The sequence below is a fragment of the Ambystoma mexicanum genome, chromosome 1p (genome assembly GCF_040938575.1).
Source record: "Ambystoma mexicanum isolate Mex_15411 chromosome 1p, UKY_AmexF1_1, whole genome shotgun sequence".
NCBI classification, from domain to species: Eukaryota; Metazoa; Chordata; class Amphibia; order Caudata; family Ambystomatidae; genus Ambystoma; species Ambystoma mexicanum.
This window is the reverse complement of record NC_090921.1, coordinates 118,100,411-118,116,673: the sequence shown is the minus strand read 5'-3', so window position 1 is coordinate 118,116,673 and position 16,263 is coordinate 118,100,411. Positions and strand designations below refer to the sequence as shown.

The window sequence follows — 16,263 nt, the reverse complement described above, 5'->3', positions numbered from 1 at the left end:
ACGAAACAGAAGATTCGGGCAATGACCGTTTAAGTACTGTACTATCCGATAACGCTCCAGTAGAAGACATGGGAGATTTGGCTCTAGTTTAAGGGGGGGGTGATTTGGGGAGTTCTAATGAAAACTAAATGGTACAATGATGTTTTTTGTATATTGAAACAGTTGAAATGTGTGTTTTGTTTGGTTTTGAAAATTGAATAAAAATAAATTGGAAAGAAATGAAAAAAAAAAAGTATCGCTAAGCCTGATGAAAAACAGCTTATTGAGCTGTGTTTGAAATTATTGCAAAATTGCTAAAAAGCTGGGGGGGGGCGCTGGCGCAGTCCGATTATGGTGTAAGGGAGCAAGATATCTATAATATTGTTGTATGATCTTAACAAGATAAGACGGGGAGATTTAATAACAGGGCAGTATCTGTGCAAGGCTAGTAGGAACTGGGAGTAGTCAGTTGCAAGTCAGTTAAATCCTGATCGACCTCTTATCTCATCTGACAAAACTAATTCTGATGGAAAATACTTTGACTGACCTCTGCCTCCAAAGGGTTGGTAGTGATGGGAAGAACCATATTAATGCTAGATGTCCATAAACTAGGTGTTACATTTTCGTGTTCATATAAAATTAATTTGGCTGGGGAATAATGGCATTTCTTACAAATTACAACAGACCCTTCTGTAATGGGGGTGTGCTTTGTAAAGTGGTTAAAGAAGCACTCTCACCTTGTTTCCCCAGGAGATTCTTTTGGATGTTGGGTTTATTGTGCCCGCTGCAGTGATTTATATGAAACCTGCAGCTAGAGCTCTGCTGCAGGTTCTTAACCCACTGAGCTGTTCCAAGGGTTCACTAGTTTTGAAAGCTTAAAACAATTCTAATATGAATGTTTTTAAAGCTGGTTTTAAAATTCTTAACATTTACATAAATTAAATGATCTGACAAAACGGTCAAGTGGGTTAATGCATAACCAGTTTAGCTTTTTCTCTTTTCTAGGTCAAAAAATGTATGGCATGTATTAGTGAAATGTCATTTCAGCCATAAATAATTATTTGAATAATGCAGATTACCATTAAAAAAATTAAAAATAAAATGATAATACACTAAAAAAAATAGTTGTAAGAATTATTTTTCCCCCCTCTACTCTTACTTTTGAGCTAGTTTCAAAATCTATAAGTGGGCGTGTCAAGGTGGTGGAGCTTCCACAAAGTGGGCGGTGCTTCAAGTCCTGTTTTTGCTTCAAAAGCAAAACAAAAAAGGTGGCAACCCTAAGGGTGGGGAAATGGAAAATAAGTAAAGATGTATTTGGAAATGTGTTTTTTGTATGGCGCCAGGGTATTGCATTTAAGTTTTCCACAGTGCATAGAAACCTTGGAGGGTCCATGAGGCGCACGCACTCTGGAAGATCAGGGGTGTGGGCCTGGAGTCGGTGTGCACGCAGCCCGTGAAACCCCTGCTCCTCCAATTAACGCTGCTGGTCACTGCATAGTTAAGAAGCTTGCCATGACGCTCCGCTTGGCACTAGCTCACGGCCCCACCCCAAAGACACGGGCTGCGCTTTCTGGACCAGAGCCTCCCACATGCGGCAAAAGACCACACACACACCACAACAACGGCAGCGGCAGCAGCGTGGTACCACAACACCCGCCGCAGCGCAGGTGGAGCGGGAGATCCTGCACGCGCGTGTGACGCAACGCCGTCCCGGAGGGATACTGGACTCGCGAGTGTGACGCAACGCCGTCCCGGGTGGCTACTGGACTCGCGCGGGTGACGCAGCGTCCTCCCTCCAGAGGCTCCCTGGGTAAGTGTCAATTGGCCGAGGTAGTAAACACGTCGCACTCTATTGTTTTTTTTTTTTTATATATACATTTGTTGAGCAACAAAAGTCAACAGGACAAATATCATGTGTCTGTACAAAACCAAGTGTTTGATGCTACTCTTCGTTACAGTTAAAATGTACGTTCTTATTTAAAATTAATAAAAATTATTAAACAACAAAAAGTTTACTGACTAAAACTCACCAACCCAAACCAACTGCTTTCAGAGTGAAAAGCTACTTTGAAGCCACAGCAACACTTGCATATGGGGCACGAATTAAATCCGAATGGCTGATTACCTCCTGGCCATTTGCAACTTGCCTTCAGTGGTGATGAAGAGCTGAACATTAAGGCAACCCTCGCTGGTGGTGGTGGTGGTGAGATTCCGCACGGATTGGAAAGAAGCAAAAGCAGCGCGCTTAATTGCGCAACATCACTCACTACCTTCTGTGTGATCCTGACCTGGTAGGAAGGGACACCAGAGGAAATAACACCATGGACTACAACGCAACTCTCCCAAATTCAGCTTTGCCTCTTTGTAACTGTGTTTGAGAAGTTGGCTCAGTCTTTGCAATCCACACGGCGCGCTCGCCAGCTCCGCGTCCCGAGATGACCCCCCAGTCCGGCCACGCCCCTGCCAGCCTGTTCTGTTTTCTGGACGGATCTCTGCGCTCGCTGTTATTTATGTTGGCCTGCCCGCTGCTCTACTATTCCTTAAGCGCTTCTCCCTGCGTTTCCCGTCGGCCCAGTGATTCCTACTCCCCAGTTACCCATCACCTTCAGCCCCACTGTTACTGCTTAGCTGGCATACCCTCCTCAATTCCATGCACGCCCTGCGTTTCCTGTCCCTGCTGCATGCACTCCCCTCTCCCCGCTTTTCCACTGTACCTCCCTCTCCCCATAGCACTTTCTGTGGTCTCTACTTTGTCCCCTAAGCACGCCCTGCTTTTTCGTTGTCCTTGCTACAACACCCCTTCATGCACTCCTCCCTGCTCGGCAGTTTCTCCCCTCTCCCTGCTTTTCCACTGTAGACCTCTCTTTCTCCATAGCACTGTCTGCGCTCTCTCTACTTTGTCCCCTACTATGCACGTACTACAACACCCCTGCATGCACTACCCACTGTGCTCGCTAGTTTCTCCCCTCTCCCTGCTTATTTACTGTACACCTCTCTCTCTCTCTCTCTCTCCATAGCACTTTCTGGCATCACTCTACTTTGTCCTTGTCACAACACCCCTGCATGCACTCTGTGCTCATTAGTTTCTCCACTCTCCCTGCTTTTCCACTGTACCGCTTCTCCCCTCCCCTCTCTCCCCTTAGCACTTTCTATGGTCTCTACTTTGTCCCCTGCTAAGCAGATGGCAATCTCCGCAAAGTCCAATTACTCCCTCTTTCGGTTTTTCTGCTGTCTGCTTTTCCTCCTACAATCAAACGTATCTGCTCTCCTTGCCATATTTCTGCTTGATAGCCGGGACTGTATGGGGGGGAAGGGGTAGGGTCATCGACGGTGCTTTCAGAGGGGTGAGGCATAGAAGTGGGGGCTCCAACAAGGGGCGTGGCCTAATAAGTACTGGGTGTGGCTTGGTGGGCAGGCAGCTTCTGTTCTCTTTAAAAACGACCAGGCTATTATGCAAGTCTATGAAAAAAAGGACGAGCCTACTCGTCCTTGGCACTTATGGGGTTAAGCAAGGTGGGTGGTGGGCAGCCATTAGCGCATCTGAATAATTGTTTTTGTGTGTGCGCCTTTCCCTTCCTTTGTATTGTGTTACAGCCCCCTCCCCACGCCCCAAGCAGGCAGTCCTTGGCCAACGACCCGTCCAATCAGCACCTGCTGAGTGGGGAGGAAGGGGAGGTGAGAGGAATCATCTCTCTTTCAGCCCCTCCCCATCCAGCAGATGCTGTTGTTCGGGTGACACCCTGAAGCGACATGCGCGCTGGGATGCTGTCTTGTGCTAGTGAGAGACTTGTGTAAACCCCAGCAAGGCCCCCTGCTCACTACTTCTTTTTTGCAGACTGCCAAGGGCAGGCCCCCAACCAGGGTCGTGCTGGGACATAAAATTGTCTCTGCCATCAATGGGAAAAGTGACCCGCAGTTGCAAATGGCACTTCATTCCTTTTGTGACAGACTGTTTGGGTAGTACCCAAGGGGAGGTTTTTGATCACATGTGATGCCAATTGTACATTTTAAAAAATATTCAATAACACCGGTCAAAACTCGTAGCGGCATGGTTAAGTAGCTTATCAAACTGGTCTGCTTTGACCCAGAAAACTGGCCCACACTAGCATTTTGCGTTATTGATTCGGGCATTGCCCTGTTGCTCTACAGGCCAGTACCAGTTTGCCCCCAGCTAGCCCCACACCACTTAGAGACCTGGTCATATTGCATGTAAAGTTACCCTATGTCTGTGTTGTGACCTCAGCACGACACCACAAGGTGCATGCTGAGTCACGTGTGCCAGGTCACATGTAAGTTACCAAGTCAATAAAGGGGCAGAGCAGTTTCCTGAGACCAAGAAGAAAACAAACCCACGACTACATACCCAACCCGAGAAGATGGAGTAATGAGGCTCAAGCCTCGGTATCCAAAAATCACCGCTGATGGATAAAAATCTATCAGCAAGAAGAAGAACAAGCGCCTGCTCGGCAGTTGCGTACCAGTAACCCCTGGTGACCATCCGCAGATGTGGCCCTGGTATACCTGGTGTAGCTTTTCCAGCCTGTGGGGTGATCCCTGTTGGGGGTCGCCTGCCATGGTCATCCGGCAGGCGCCCCTGGGCGCTATCTCTGCTAGCGCCGTGCAGGCCCACCATGTGTGGGGTGGGGGCCTGCCATGGACATCCGGCATGGCCCCGGGTGCCATGGGCCTCGGCACCATGGCGTGGGGTCACAGCCTGCCAGGCCTCCGACTGAGGGGACCTCGGCTGCCATCCTGGCACGCGGGTCCCTCAGTATCTGGGCGTGCAGGCCTGTGCCTCCACGTGTAGGCCTGGGGCCTACATTGATGATGAGACACGGACTCAGTCGTTCCTCTTTGGGAGTCTGCAGCCGCTCTATCTCACGTGCCTGCAGGGGCTCCTTTTATTAGCTTGGGCCATGACGCAGTCATGGCCCATCTTAAAGGGGCCATACACATCAAGAAAACACATCCCCTTAAAGGGGCAACGCACACAGGAGGGTCCCACCTAACACTCCTCCTTTTTCATAATGAACAAACAAGACAGTGCTGAAACACACAGGCATTCCACCTGACAAAAACAATGACGTACCTTTTGGTCTAAAACTTGTGGGGCAGGCAAATAACGAGACAGGCCACCGCCACATACTCAGCCTGCTCAAACCATTAAAGACCTAACACATACTATCTACAACCCTAACATATATTAACACATTTCTAACACACTGAAACAGGTGACAGTCGTGGCAAGTGAGCTGCCAGATGAATGGGGGGCAGTCCCACCACAGTTCGCAAAAACCCTTTATTAACCTGGGGCTCGGAACGGGAAATACACAAACAGATGCCATGGGTGGCGGCTGGTGTTACATGCACACACGCCACTGCGGGATCACAGCCTCACCCTATTATTCTTTGCTGAAACTACTTAAAACATCTAGCTACTATGCAGGTTCACAGCATCAAAGCACACTACTACTGAGCCCTCTTTAAACAATCGCAGGGCAGAATTAGACCAGTCCATCTCCCATCCGCATCCATTCAGGAGTCACTTCCCGAGTTCCGGTCCATGGATGGTATAGTTCACGGCCGGCAAAGCCGCACCTGGCGGGCACCAGGGGCCACATCGGCCTAGTCTGATGGCATAGTCCACGGCTGGCAAAGCCGCACCTGGCGGGCACCAGGGGCCACATCGGCCTAGTCCCTTGATGTTCCGAGCAGAGCAGCGAGACGCCGGTTGCGGGGCATCCAGGCTGCTCCATGTGCTGTTGATCAAGTACGGGGTGATGTGGCATCACTCACCATTTTTTGTTGGCGATGCTCCCCCGCTCTGGCACTTCTCTTTCCTCCAGGGGCACAGAAGGGCGCACAAGCACTCATGATGAGCTGCAACCCATCTCTCGACTGATGCACTGATTCTTGGTTTTAGGGCCCACAGCTGCCTGGTTAATTGGTCAGACACAAGTTGTCGATTGAACTCAGGGGTTCCAGCAGGTATCTTCCCCAAACCCCGTTGAGCTTGTCCCTTCGACGGCATCGCGCGCAAGGTGTCATCAGCAACAGGCCGCCAGGGTGTCTTCAGTGGCGGGCAGTCAGGGCCACCAATATGGTGGGCAGGGTGGTTTATGCTTGATGGTGCTGTTCCGGGAGACGATAACCCCTGCGCTGGTTGGCCTTCCCCTCAGACTACTGTAACGGTGTGCCAGGTCTTACCCGGCTGCCACCGCTGGGCTGGATTGGCGTCACAGGTTTGTGGTGGGAGCCACCCTCTCGAGCCACCTGATAGCACCTTGCGCCACTTCCCCGGTGCTGGAGGGCCTTTTCCTCCTCCTGCCCCGTGAGCACAACATCTCTTGATGGACAGCACCGGCACCGCAGTCGCGCAATGACGCCTGATTTTCTCTGAGTGTCCGGCAGCACAGCATGTTTCATACCCCATGCAGCGCCTCATTGATGGCGCTGCTGGGGCGGTGACCAGTGTACAGATAGTTCCAACGTCCTGGCTTGAGAGCCTCGATGAGCATGAGGGTGGAGATCCCACTGTCGATGTGTGGAATTCTGATGAGCCGGAGGGTGGCAGAACCATCCTGGCGCCGCTGGAGATGCTCCGCTTTAGTGACATATTGCTGCCGTTGGGCCTCGGGGTCTTACAGTATTGCTCCAATATATTGCTGCCGTTGGGCCTCGGGGTCTTACAGTATTGCTCCAATGTTCGGGGCCAAATTTCTGCCTCAGTCGACATGGGGTGTTTTCCCCCGCTTGTTGTGGCCGCGTTCTTTGTTGTGCTCTCCTCGAGCTGACAACAGGACACAGCTCCAGGCAGCCAATCCCCAAAAGCATTTGGTGGTCCATATTTGCCCACCTCACTCAGGCCTGGGTGTGGGTTGTATCGCTGTGGGGGCTGCTGCTCATCTAATTCCCGACGACCTCCCCGACCTACCCCGTAGTAGGAAAGGATGACTGCACCAGCACCCGAGGAAGGATAGCCTCAAATTCAGATCTTGCCGTCCTGCCCTTCCCCTTTGGTATGCCTGAGGTTAGCCTTTCTTGTCCTCTCCAGATTGTATGGATATCTGAACAGTTCTTAGGGGAAAACAGCTATCTTTCTTGACTGATAGGCTGTGGTGTTGCTGTTTCCCGTCATATGGGAGTTATGGTCTTCTGCAGGGACTTGGACTCTGCACCCAACTTCACACCGCCTGTTAGCCCAGAATCATCCTTGGGCTCCAACAGCACTGCAACGCGCATAACCATGCTGTTGCTGCATGGGAAGCCCACCTCCAGGCGTCCGCTCCCACTGGAGCTCTTCTTCTATTTCCCCACCGGGCCCATGCTTGTCAGAGGGCCATCAGCTGTACTTGAATACGCTCCAGCAGGGAGCATGTATGTGTATTTTATTTCCATTCTGCTCCCGCTGGAGCACAGTAGCATTCAACCGCAGCGGCCCGGGATCTTCCACGGGTATTTTCTTATCCACCTGCTCCCGACTGGAGCATCCGACAGCTCTGCCGGGCCTGTGATCACTGTGGGGACTCTGGCGGTAGCACAACACCAGTCAGCACTGCCACCTGCAGGGGAAATCCACCTCCCGTTGTCCGTGCTAGACTGGAGCGCGACATTCTCCGCTGCCTGGCATCCCCGCACCCCGAGGAGGGGTGCCGGAACAGCACACACACGTGTCAGCGTCCTTTTTTTTTTTTTTTTTTTTTTTAATTCAGGCTGGCATCCCCACCTCACCCCCACAGCACAGCGAACGCCGCAGGGAGCAGCAGACTGGATTCTCCCCCGGCCGCACGAGCACCCTCCACGCAGAGGGACGCGGCTGGGGAGGACCCACCGTACAGGGGCGGGCCAGCACGGCCTCTCGCTTCGCGGCAGACGCCGCTCCTTCTCCTCTTCGCGGGGCGGGCCAGCGCGTCCTCCACCTTCTCGCGGCTGGGGAAGACAGTCCGACTCCCATGGGGGGCGCACCACTGCCGCTGCGACCGTACCTCTTCTTGCTTGCTCCGGACTGGAGCAGCATCCGCAGTCTCTGGTGCGGGATGACCACTGGGCCTCTGCAACGGCAGGCGCACCAGGGCCACAGGCACGACACGACGGCTCCGCACAGCGGATGCCGCAGGGGTCTTCCATTAGCCCCTCCTTTCGCGGCGTACACCGCTCATTGCAATTCCGGGGGCACACCCCTTCATCCTCCGTATGGCAGGATGCCGGGGAATAATTCGCAACATGTCCCACCGCACCGGGTGGTGTTTGTCCCCTCCCCCTGCACAAAATGAAACGTCGCAGGAGTCAGGGTGCCACCATGCCTCGATCCCGGCCGCACGAGCACCCCCACCACTGAGGGCCGGGGCGAAACACGCCATGGCTCACCTCACCTTCATCTTATTTGCGGCGGAACGTTGCCGGGTGTATGCCTCACTGCGGGGCAGCCCGGGCCTACACCGCCCAGTGCCACGGCGGTAAGGCGCAGGCCACGCGAAACCACGGTGGGGCTGGAAACTCTTCTTCTCCCCCCCACCACTTCCTAGCAGCAGGGGGGCAACGCAGGCTCATGGTCCTCGTCGCCATTGTTAGGGGTCGCCTGCCATGGTCATCCGGCAGGCGCCCCTGGGCGCTATCTCTGCTAGCGCCATGCAGGCCCACCATGTGTGGGGTGGGGGCCTGCCATGGACATCCGGCATGGCCCCGGGTGCCATGGGCCTCGGCACCATGGCGTGGGGTCACAGCCTGCCAGGCCTCCGACTGAGGGGACCTCGGCTGCCATCCTGGCACGCGGGTCCCTCAGTATCTGAGCGTGCAGGCCTGTGCCTCCACGTGTAGGCCTGGGGCCTACATTGATAATGAGACACGAACTCAGTCGTTCCTCTTTGGGAGTCTGCAGCTGCTCTATCTCACGTGCCTGCAGGGGCTCCTTTTATTAGCTTGGGCCATGACGCAGTCATGGCCCATCTTAAAGGTGCCATACACATCAAGAAAACACATCCCCTTAAAGGGGCAACGCACACAGGAGGGTCCCACCTAACAATCCCCACGCTCTTAGTGGACTAATAAAGTTTGTAGTAACTAAGCCCCAAAGGCGTGTTACACCCCAGTGCATGTATGTGCCAAAGTGATTACCAGACCAAATAGGTATGTTGGTAATGCAGTGACACTGCAAAAGGGATATGTGTGTAAAGTAGACCCCGTAGAACAGCTTGGCATCAATGTTGGCCAAATCTGCAAGCAGTAAAGGGATTTAACATCACCCTTCACAAGACGATGACCTGAACCGCCCATCCCCTGGTAATGCACCAGGAGGATTCTGGGAGGTTAGCTGCGCCTGCTGGGGTATCGAAAACAAGCGTCCTGCGGTCTGATGCCACACATCAAGGACAAAGCAACTCCTGATTCACTAGAGACAAGCGGTGAGTGGAGGACCGCTGCTGCAGTGACGGAGAAAACTCCTGCCTGCGGGAGAGAGTGCAGCACGGCCTCTACTCTGCTGCGCATGGAATACACATTTTGTTCATACTATCTCCCGCCTGGGGGAGAGAAGTGGTGCAAGGTGGGTTACAGCGATGAATAAGGGAGTCTCCCTCATGGGGAGAGAGAATGGCGTGGCTGCCGTGCCGCAATAAAGGGAAAATAGCTATGTTATCCTGCCTGGAGGGAGCAAACGGCGCGCACACCGCCAATGAAAGAAAAAAGAGACCAAGCAAGTTTCTCGCTTGGGGGAAAGAGTGAGCGGCGTGTTCGCGTCCCGCAATGCATCAATAAAATAAAAGCAGTTCTCTAGCCTGAGGGGGGAAAGAACGTGGCACAGCCCCTTCCTTCTTCACAAAGAAAAGAAATGCAACAAGTTTCTCCCACATGGGGGAGAGGGGTGAATGCAGCATGCCAGCTGCCATTCCTGCCTAGGGCAGAGAAGCCGACAAGTCCCACTGTAATGGGGTAATCTCCTGCCTGGGGGAGAAGTGCAGGGGAAGAAGCTGCTCATACAAGGGGAGGGTCAGTGGACATTCGGGCCCCATGCATGCAGCCTAATCTACTCCTGTCTGGGGAAGGTTAGTGGCACATGTCACTACATGTGAGTTACACTCCTGCCTGGAAGAGAGCAAGCAGCCCATGCCACTCTAATGACTGTTGATACTCCTGCCTAGGGGAGAACAGGCAGCCCATGCCGCTACAATGACTGTTGGTACTCTTGCATGGGGAGTACTGGCGGCCCATGCCACGACAGCATTATAGGCCCCTGCCTGGGGCAAAGGCCAGAGGTGCACCTGGCCCACTGGACAAGCGAAACAGATGCTCCTGTCGGGGGGAGAGGTTCACTGCCTCAGACAAGGCACTCCCATTGGGGGAGTGATGCACTGCCTAAAGCAGCTCCTGCCTGGAGGAGAGGCCTGGGAGGAGAGGTGCAGCTTCGCAAGACCCGGCGCTGCAGTGGCTTTCGCACGCACAACGGGCGAAGAGCAGCACAGCAAGAACTGTCGCAGCAGTGACTCTACCTCGGAGCCCATGACAGTGAGGTTTCCCTCCCACCTGGAAGGGAGCCAGCAGAAGGCATGACATGGATCACTGCCCATCCTGTACCCAAGCACCCCAAGTCCCTGCCACGACGCTGGCATGACCGCGGCTTTCACCAGAGAGAGTGCTTGTGTAGTCAGGCAGAAAGTGAGCATACAGGCGAGCCTGGACGAGAAGGCTGTCGTCAGTCCCTGCCTGGGAGAGAAGAATGGTGCGGCAAAAACGTACCCCGCCACTGCTTCACTCAAGATGCCACAGTGACTTTGACTATCCTTGCCGCCAACAGACCAGGAGCGGGTCACGCAATGGGATACGTCCCAGCCACCACCAACACCAGAGAGCTGCCGCAGTGGCCTTACACCTGAGGCGCGCCAGAAAGAACTCCCGTCTGGGGGGGAGACCACAAGTGGACAACAGCCTCTCCAAGAGAGTGGACAACAGGCTCTCCAAGAGAGTGTTTTTGCAGCCAGACTAAAGGCAAGCCAGCAAAAACTCCTGACTAAGGGAGCCTGGCCACGGCGTGGCCGTTGCTGTCACCGTATCAACAGAAGTTCAAGGCAGCAGGCAGAGGGGAGAGCTGAGCACTGCACAGCCTCGGTCGCTGGACGTGCCGACTCAAGCAGAGGGAACCTCAACAGGAAGGTACTGCATCCACAGTGGTACAAAGGATGAACTCCCGCCTGAAGGGGGATCCTGGGCATAGCTCTGCCTGCTCCGGTTCAGCGGTTCCTAACCTGGTGAGCGATGCCAGGAGAGTGTCCTCACCATGCCCCTAACCTCATGGGGAGAGAGAGGCCCAAGAGACTCCATAATACGGTCTGTCGCAAGGGACACAAACCACCCAGGCCGCTGGAGGATCATCCGACAGCAGGCCTGGACCAAGTTAATAAAGGGGCTGAGCAGTTTCCTGCTCGGCAATTGCCGTACCTGTAACCCCTGGTGACCATCTGCCGAGGTGGTCCTGGTATACCTTGTGCAGCTTTTCCAGCCTGTGGGGTGAGCACATTCCATCTTGGGTGAGTAGACACAGAGGGACTGTCCTGTGACCATCTGCAAATGTGGCCCTGGTATACCCGTTCCAGCTTTTCCGGCCTGTGGGGCGATCCCACGCTCTTAGTGGATAAATAAAGTTTGTAGGAACCAAGCCCCAAAGGCGTGTTACACCACAATGTATATATGTACCTAAGTGTATACCAAAGCAAAAAGGTATGCTGGTAATACAGTAACACTGCAAAAGTGATGAGTGTAAAGTAGGCCCTGTAGAATAGCTTAGCATCAATATTAGCGAGAACTGCAAGTGGTAAAGGGAGTTAACATGACCCTAACAAAGACAATGAAGTGAACCGCCCAACCCCTGGTAACGGACCCTTGTAGAGAGCGTTTGCAGCAGCATGCCTAACTAAGAATGCATATATCTCTGTTTCAAAATGACCCATGAGTTCAGTGTGAGCTTTAGCAGTTGTTATAACACGTGCCATCCTAAGTGGTAAAGGGGTAGTTCACTCAAAAATGTTATTGTTTCAAAAGATGGGCCATATGCAAAAATATATATACAAAATATTTTTAAAGAAAAATTCTATGTAAAATTTTAAGGAAATGAGGCTCAAAGTCAGCACTAGGAGGCATCTATTTGGTGAAATGAATGAGCCTCCTGTGCTTAAGTTAAGCTCTGCTCTCGCAGCAATAATAAACCAAAACCCCCCTACTGGGAGCTTTTGCTTATTACCGCCGGAGAGCAGAGAATGCTGTCAGTTCCTGCAAGTCCCTGTGTTTTCTTCTTTTGTCTGCTTTCCGGGGCTCAATGTTGTATTTGTAATCAGTGTGCCTTTCATTTAGAATCTACTGGGCTCCCCCAAGCCGGGGGAGCTTGGGAGACTTAAAACGCAAGTCGCAGCAATTATGAATACTTCGCCGGACACCGCTCCCCAAGCACAGTAAATGTAAAATGAAAGGCACAGCAATTATAAATACTTAGCTGGCCGAGTTCTCATAATTGTTGCGACTTTCGTTTCCGGTTTCCTATGCTCGGGAAACTTGAAAACAAAGTCACATCCATTGTGAAAACTGGTCCGGTGAAGTATTTATAATTGCTGTGCCTTTCATTTTACGTTTTCTGTGCTTCCGTGGGCTTGAGGAGCACAGAAAACTTAAAATGAAAGTCAGGGCAATTACTGTAGCAGCCTCCTCTCTTCATGTTAAGCTCTGCTCTCTGGCAGCAGTAAGCAAAAGCTCCCAGTAGATGGCTTTTGCCTGATTAGTGCCGCAAGAGCAGAGCTTAGCATGAACAGAGGAGGCTGCTGCTTTTACAAAAGGGATGCCCCCATTTGAAAACTGTTGAGCCTCATTGCCCTAAAAGTTTGCATAGGAACTTTCTTTTAAAATATTTGTTTTATATATTTTTATTACGGCCCATCTCTTTGAACAATAACATTTTTGAGGGAACTACCCCGTCAAGCATTTGTTTGTCTTTACCCTTGGAATGGGATGTTGTGAACTCGGCACAACACCACAAGATGCGTGCTGAGTCACGTGGGCCAGGACCAAGACAATCAAGGGGCCGAGCGGTTTCCCGTTCGGCAGTGGCCACACCAGAAATCCCTGGTGTCTGTTGCCTTATTGCAGCCCGGCTCTGCCGGCTGCGTCATGGCCCGTTCGGGCCGCTCTGCATCTCAGGGCCACATAACCCCCTGCCCTCTCAGCCCCATAACAGTGTGCCACTCAAGTCTGTTTCTAGGGGCGGGCCAGGTGGGTGGTTGCCCGGGGCGTAAAGGGGGAGGGGGGCAAACAAGGCAGGTGTGAATCTGCACCAGGGCGCAATGGAGAAGTGCACTCCATAAACACATGCACTTTGATGTGCAGTGCTTATGGAAAGTGGGTTGCATGCTGGAGAGTCGGAGTAGGGGACTGGACGGGTTTGCAGAGTAACTATTATGTATACTGTTAGGAAAGATTTCCATTTATGTGTAATTTTCCCTCCAGTTGTGAACCCCCCAAGCTTTTGCGTTGTTTAATCACGAAAGTCCGACTTTGCCAGAGGAGCACAGCCATCTGCTGCACTCCTCTGCGCTTTTCGCTCACTTTGTTCTTGGGAAACTGACATGCCCTTAAAGACAGTCAGTACTGGGAGACTTTGTTTCCCATAGACCTTGTCCGTGTTGCAACTTTTCTGCAACATGTAAAAAGTGTACAATGTACCTTACAGTACAGTGCACTTGAGTCTAATAGTCATTTCCAAAGGCCCTAGATACTCTTGCAGGATTTTTTAGAAGTGCAGATGTGTCTCGGAGATGGCTGGTGGCAGCTTATCTTTTCATGTAATTTTAACGCTTTCTTGCCATTTAAACCGCTTTAAGCTTGTTTGGCTCCAAAATGGCCATGCCACAAGGTTCTTTGTCCTGTCCTTTGGCCATCTTACCCCTTCACCTTCCCCAGGTCGAGTCGACCCGGGTCAGTCATTATTTCAGCATGCATTCTCCCGCGAAACACCGAGCTTTCACAGGCTTCTGCATGCCTTGTGTGTGTGCTTCCAGGATGTAGGCTGGAACGTCTGGTTCCAATACACATCCTGGGTGCCAGAGAGTCTGAGGTGCTGTGAATGCCTGGGACGACCGTGGTCCGTGATTGGTCCACGTATGGTGTGCCTGAGTGTGAGCAGATCTCCCACTGGATCCTCTTCGTTTTGGCGCGAAGGAGATTCTGGATAAGAGAAGGGCCCACACAGCCATACCATGTTGTTCTCTGGAGTTCTCACTGAACAAAGGATAGGACCCAAGTATCCTGAAACTAAGAAGCTGAGTCGAGGAAATGCTGGTGACCCGGTGGAAGGTTTGGCACCCTGTGCCTGCTGTCATTCCACTAGATACCTCTGCATCTGGTCGTCCTAGAAGGTCTGCGAAGATGCTTCGACCCATTGGAATAGTGGGCCAACTATTCTTGGCACCTTCATCAAACCCTGCAATAAGCCTTTTCTGAAGTGTCCCTGGGCCAACCAGTGGGCTGACCAGCTTACGCAGGACCTTTGCCCTGATACCGCCTCGGCGTTGAGGAGACACTTGAAACTTGGTACATCACTAGCTCCTTGTTCAACGCATTATCATACCGAATTTCGTACACTACTCCAGACCTGGGAACGCCTAAAGAAAGAGAGCCTGATCTGGCGTGAACGTGGTTATTTTGTCGTCCAGCCATGGTGATGAACTTTGCAGGTGCGTTGCTTTTGTGCCCCTCTTTCCCCTGAAGCCTGCTGCAGTGAAACTGGCCTGATGCATCCACCAAGAGCGGAGAAAACACCACTGTACTGTTTGGGTATCATCGCTGTAACATGGTCGCTGAAAGCAGCAGAGCCGCCGATATTGTCGCATTTGAACCGGCAGCCGTATTGGACTCGGCTGCCGAAGTTTGGTCCGGAGTGCGCCAGGGGTCGGTAAGTACCAGCAACCCTTAAGTTTGCTGGTAAGTACCAGCCCCTAGCGCATCCAACCCCTTTTGACGCACCAGTGGCCCCATAGGACCCCTCGCCTTTCCACTGCTGGTTTGAACTGGCAAACTACTCCTGAGTCTTGGAAACTGCTCTGCCCTGTTGTCTAGACCCTCCTTGAATAGTGGGAACTTATTCTGCATCACCTCACCTGCCTTCCTGAACTGCTACAGAACCCTGAAAAGAACCTGGGTCGCCCATCTGCACTACCGCGTGCACCAGCATTGCAAGTACACTTGAACAATAGGCTACCCTCATCTTGGGGATTGGACTGCCTTTCAGTTAGGGTTCTATTTGATACAGAATTGCCTAAAGACTCTTTGCAGTACCTGCTTCCTCCCCTTTTAGGTTTTGGACCCATTTCGTGCATTAACCCTTTAGGCCACTTGGTCTTGTATATATGTATTTAGATAGGATTGTATTGATCTAAAAGTATTACTGTGATTATTATTGTGTGGTTTCAAAGGCCTTGAAATAAATGTATATGTGATTTTTAGATATACACCTGACTGGTAGTAATTTGTAAGAGTCCTTTACCCTGTGTGCTCATTGAGGTCTTTCAGTTGCCCTCACCCCTCCTGAGACTGAGTCTTGACCGGCGTCAATGCTACGTTGATTGGTCTGGCTTGTCCAGAAGGTTACCGTGTTCAAAAAAACTAGGCTGACCTTCGGAACCTCTGACCACCAGGTCAGAGTTCAGAAATCCATCTTAACATATACAAAACAAAATAAAGCACAAGCTTAGGCCCAGCAACTCACCAGAACAAAAAGTTGTAATTGTCTCCACTATATCTGCGATAATCTACTCGGTCTTTCTCCATTCACTCTCCCGGTCCAGAGTATGACTCATTCACGCTCTGTTCTCAGCAAGACACTGGACTATGGGTCTTCAAACTACGGAAGTTCTTTTTGCTGCTCTCAAAAGCCAAGCATTTCTGCAGGCCCAGCCCCAACTGCATTTTCAGTTTGCAGAGCCAGCCCAGGCGTGAACGAAAGCAGGATCAAAAAAATATGTACAATATCACTCCCAGTGGTGCAAATGGAAAAAATGTAAAGGGACTCCCACAAGGGCAAGGGAGAGGTGGATTTTAGAGGAGGGGGCAGGGTTTCGAGGAGGCGGAGCTGGCAGTTGTACTCCACACATTTTATAACTACTAATAGTTTAAAATGAGTGCATATTTCTTTCATGCTGCTTCTTTCCATTAACCATGCTTGTGAAATATAAAATGTGCTCACCTTTTAAACCCAGCAATCTATAGTATAATAATCCCTGAAAAACAAAATATCCAAATATGAGACATGTG

The 16,263-nt window shown here is 51.7% G+C and overlaps 1 protein-coding gene across 1 annotated transcript in view; it reads left to right on the top strand.

Moving 5' to 3' along the window:
* The first annotated feature begins 1,467 nt into the window (after positions 1-1,467).
* The window catches only part of LOC138566931 (phospholipid scramblase 3-like), a 304,959-nt gene continuing 290,163 nt past the window's right edge, over positions 1,468-16,263 (top strand). The window contains exon 1 of the mRNA XM_069644686.1: positions 1,468-1,789. The gene's annotated coding sequence lies outside the window, so the exon portion shown is untranslated. The remainder of the gene's footprint in view (positions 1,790-16,263) is intronic.